A 5340-nucleotide genomic window follows, 5' to 3' on the forward strand; every position below is an offset into this window, starting at 1 on the left:
TCCACGGGCCTTAGCCGGGTGAGCGTGCGCAGGCCCCTCCCGGCCAGTCCCGCATGGTGGCCCCCCAAGCCCGCCCCTTCTTGTTGGCTCCGCCCTGCCACGCCTCCCTCTCCCCGCCCCAGGACCCTTCAGTTGGCTGGTGCACGGGTGGGGGGGGGGGGAGCGGGGGTGGGGAGTGGAGATCCGGTGATTAAAGGCTGTCAGGATCCTTCCTCCCTGTTGTCTATTGCGTTCCCTCTCCAGGAGTCTTACTGGGACAGCGACTGCAACACTTAGCTACAGCCAACACTTTTTTGAAGAACTCCCTTTTGGAGTCCTCGGGAAGACGTCTGCACAGCACTTTGGGAGAGTTGCCCCTCCCTGTAGGGGCAAGGAGAAGCCAAGGAGAAGAAGACCTTGAATGCCTTGGCCAGGGCTAGAGACCGCACTCCAGAGCAGTGGGTGGCCATGCTAGGGTTTATGGATTCTAGGGGAGATGGAAGAACCTCAGAGGTTTTGAGGTCTTGTGTAGTCAAGGGGGGAGTGATGCTGGGAGCCAGCCCAGAAAAAGGTGTAGGATGAACAAAAGGTTAGATGCCACCCTGTTCCCCCCACCCCCCCTGCCCCCCCTGCCCCCCCTCGGCCCCCCCCCTGCTCCCAGCTGGGGCTTGAACAAAGGTTTCACACACACTACTCAAGCATTCTACAACCGACCTACATCCCCAACGCCAATTTCCTTATTTGAGGATGGGCTCTCACTAAGTTTGCCAGGGTGGTCTTGAACTCACTCTAATCCAGGCTGGCTTCCAATTCTCTTTCCCCCTCTCCCTTCGCCTTCCCTCCCCTTCCCTCTCCTCCTTCCCACTTTCCTCCAGCCTCCTTTTCTTTCTTTCTGCTTTTCTTTCGACAAGGTCTTATGTAGCCCAGGATAGCCTCAAATTTGCTATGCAATCAAGGATAACCTTGAACTACTCCTGCCCCCATCTCCTGGGTACTAGGGTTACAAGCAGGTACCTCCAGGCCTGGCTCTGTCCCATTCAGGAAATCAAAGTTAGGGCTTTGTGTATGCTAGGTCAGCATACTGCCAACATCCTGAGCCCAAACCTTGAAGGTTTGATCCTCCTGCCTCAGTTTCTTGAGCAGACTGGGTTCTAGGCCTGATCCAACACTTTTGGCTGAGTAGTTAAAATGAACATTATAGCCAGGCGGTGGTGGGGCATGCCTTTAATCCCAGCACTTGGGAGGCAGAGGCAGGCGGATCGCTGTGAGTTCGAGGCCAGCCTGGTCTACAAAGTGAGTCTAGGACAGCCAAGGCTACACAGAGAGACCCTGTCTCGAAAAACAAAAACAAAAAAACCCAAAAAAACAAAAAAGAAAGAAAGAAAGAAAAAAGAAAAGTATAGAGGTGGGCTGAGGCTGCATCTCAGTGGTAGAGCACCTGTCTAGAATCCCCCAGTGAGGGGCTGGGGTGTGGCTCAGTGGTAGAGCACCTGCCTAGAATCCCCCAGTGAGGGGCTGGGGTGTGGCTCAGTGGTAGAGCACCTGCCTAAGAATCCCCAGTGAGGGGCTGGGGTGTGGCTCAGTGGTAGAGCACCTGCCTAGAATCCCCCAGTGAGGGGCTGGGGTGTGGCTCAGTGGTAGAGCACCTGCCTAGAATCCCCCAGTGAGGGGCTGGGGTGTGGCTCAGTGGTAGAGGAGTTCCCTAGCAAGAACAAAGTCCTATGTTCAATCTCAGCTCTGAAAACAAAACAAAAATACTAACAGGACATGCTGCTCCCCAACTCCTCAGCTCCCCTCCCTCCATTCTTGGACTCTTACACTACGCCGCCTCTCAGAGTTATTTCTCTCTGGCAGCAGCAGCTGCTGCTGCTGCCACCATGCCTTCTCTTGTCCCCCTTGCCCTCCCCCATGTCTGGGAGTACAATTCTTATCTTGAAAATAGTTCCTTTCAGCAGGATCAAAACTGTCCCATCGTGACTGAGGCATTCATGGCCATCCTTGCCAGCGCCAGTGTCCCAGAACCAGCCACTCCCATGGGCTATAAAAACTGTCCACTGTGCTGACAACGGAGAAGATGAAAGCGTTGCATGAATGCTCATGCTGCAGCCTGGACGTTCTTTTTCAGGGCCAGGCCACTACAGGCACAGAGAAGGCCCCACATAGGGGAGGGAGGTGGCAGAGGCATTTGGCCAGGTGACTCAATACAGCACAGAGAGGATGCCAGGGGACAGGTGATACGTAGACTGGTCTACTGTGCCTGCCCCAGTGAAAAGGCGTTATCAAAGATCATTCTAGAACAATCATTCTCAACCAGAGGCAGTTTTGCGGCCCCCCTCCATCCCCTGGGGACATTTGGCACTATCTCAAGACATTTTTTGGCCGTCACAGAATGACAGCTGGGCGAGGGATGTGCTGCTGGCATCTAGTGGGTAAGAGGCCAAGGATGCCACTTCTAAAGAGCCCACGTGCATAGGGCGGCTCCCAATCACAGAGAAATGGTAAGACCCCCCAAAGACACACTGGAGAAAAAAAGACCCTCCATACGGAAAATCAACACTAAGTGATCACACATTATGCTGGGCATTTCTGGCAACATCAGCTCATATAACCCCCCTACCATAACTCTATTATACATAGGTTTGTTAAAAATATACTTTATTTTATTTTATTTTTTGGTTTTTTAAGACAGGGTTTCTCTGTGTAACAGCCCTGGCTGTCCTGGACTTGCTTTGTAGACCAGGCTGGCCTCGAACTCAGAGATCCGCCTGCCTCTGCTTCCTGAGTGCTGGGATTAAAGGCACGTGCCACCATGCCCAGCAAAAAAAATGTGGGTGTAGGTGTGTCTTGCTAGCCTAGAGATCCCCATCTTTGTCTTCAGAGGCTGAACTACAGATGGACAATTAACGATGAGCAGATCTGGGCATCTGAACCTGGGTCAATGCTCATACCAAAAGCACTTGAGCCACTGAGCCGTTTCCCCAGCCTCATATGTAAGTATTCTTATTTTTTATTTTTTGAGACAGGGTGTCTCGCTGGACTCAATCTCATAGCAATCCACCTGCCTCTGCCTCCCGAGTACTGGGGATAAAGGTGTGTGCCGTAATAACTGGCTATTTTTATTTTTATTTTACTTGTTTGAGAAAGAGTCCTACTATGTAGGCTTGCCTGACCTGGAACTCATTATGTACACCAGGCTGGCCTCAAACTCACAGAGACCTGCCTGCCTCTGCTTACTAAGTGCTAGGGTTAAAAACCTGTTCCATCATGCCTGGCACTGCCTTTTTTTTTTTTTTTTTTTTTTGAGACAGGGTTTCTCTGTGTAGCCTTGGCTGTCCTAGACTCGCTTTTGTAGACCAGGCTGGCCTCGAACTCACAGAGATCCGCCTGCCTCTGCCTCCCGAACGCTGGGATTAAAGGCGTGCGCCTCCATGCCCGGCTCAAGCACTGCCTATTTTTAATGTTTGTGCATGTGTGTGCATGCGTGCATGTGTGCGTGCATGTGTGTGTGTGATACCTTGCCTATGTGTGGATGTGGAGGTCAGAGGTCAACACTGGGTGTCTTCCTCAATTGCTCCCCACCTTATTTGCTTCCAGATGGGCTCTCTCACTGAACCTGAAGTAAACTGAGGAGGGTAGACAGGATGACCTGCGAGCCCCAGGAATCCTGTCTCCACCTCCCCAACACTGGGATTCCAGGCTGTGCCACCTGGCTTTTACATGTGTGATGGAGAGCCAATCAGGTCCCCATGCCCTCACAGCAAGCCCTTCACCCATTAAGTAAGCTGTCTCTCCAGCCCAATTATATCATGTACATATTTTTTTGCATGTGGTACAGGAGGTCACACCCAAGTCTTGGGCATACTAGGAAAGAACTCTACCACAGGACTCTCTTGTTTGTGTTTCTTCTTGATGAGGTCTCTTTACATAGCTCAGGCTGGCCCTGAACCCCACCCATATGTAGACTCAAACTTGCAACCCTACCTCAGGTTGCCTGAGAGCTGGCCTTATTAAAAGCGTGTGTCCCCACCTTTGGCTCCAGGAACCACATCATGGGTGTCACTGAAAGGACGTGCCTATGGAAGGAGCACAGCTGGTCCCTCCTCTGGTACAACGCACTTACAGGGTTTCCTACCCAGAACCCCACTGGGAGGGCACAGAATGAACCAGCCCTCTTCCTTAGTCTGTGAAGAGCGATTTTACTTGCTTGAGGTTGCACCATCCATGAAGACCAAAGGATTCCAAGTGGAAATGTCAAGTTGCACCACCTCAGCCATGCTAGCCTCTTTGCCCTCCACCTACCTCAGCCTTTCCTCCTCCAAATGAAGTACATCCCCCCACCCCAACTCCCCTCCCCGCCACCAACCCCCGCCCTCTGGTTCCTCCTGGACACATCACACTTTCCAAAATGCCTGTCCTGTCCTAATTAGAAAGCCATTTTACACTTAATCAGACTGGGATTCCTTGGGGAACAGACCCAAATTAGGCTCCAAGTGGCAGCCGGAAATGCTAAATTGTAAAGGAGCAGGATGCCTCCGTGTGCTGTGGCCACAAATCTGGACACAGTCAAGGTCTTCACTGTCCGAGATGATGGCCACTCACTGTATATGCAATATTAAGTTCTTACAGTGTGATGAACGAGAGCCAGATAAACTGCATCCATGTATCGGCCAGTGATGCGTGTAGCCCAGGCTGGCCTTGTACGTGCTATGTTGCCTACAGTGGCTTTGAATTTCAGGTCCTCCTACCTGCCCCCCCCCCCAGCCCTGATGCTGAGATTACAGGCATGTACCACCAGCCCTGGTTTTATGCAGTGTTGAAAACTGAACCCAGGGCCTTGCTATGTGACTCAAATTGGCAGGAACTTGCTGCCTGTTGCCTTGGCCTCCCAAGGGCTAGGGTTACTGGTGTGTACTAAGCACTTAGTGTACTCAGTGCTCCTGCGGGAGAGGGCACAGGATCAAAGTCACTCCCCCCCCAACAGCTCATCTCCCTTCTCCTGGGGCTGCTGTATTCTACCCAAGCCCTACCTCCCAATCACAAGCCAAGCCTCTATGTTCTGAATGAATTCTAACCTTCACGGGAAGATTGTTTATTTTTTATTTATTTATAGCTAGGGTCTGGATAAATTACTCAGGCAGGGTTTGAACTCATGATCTTCCAGCTTTAACCTCCCAGGTAGCTGGGATTTCAGACGTGGCTCTAAAGAAAGCTTTACAAACATGTTCACACACCACCACCACCACCATCACCTCCACCACCACCACCACCACCATCACCACCATCACCACCACCACCACCACCACCACCACCACCACCACCACCACCACCATCACCACCATCACCACCACCCCACCACCACCA

Source organism: Acomys russatus, chromosome 19 (genome assembly GCF_903995435.1).
Source record: "Acomys russatus chromosome 19, mAcoRus1.1, whole genome shotgun sequence".
NCBI classification, from domain to species: domain Eukaryota; kingdom Metazoa; phylum Chordata; class Mammalia; order Rodentia; family Muridae; genus Acomys; species Acomys russatus.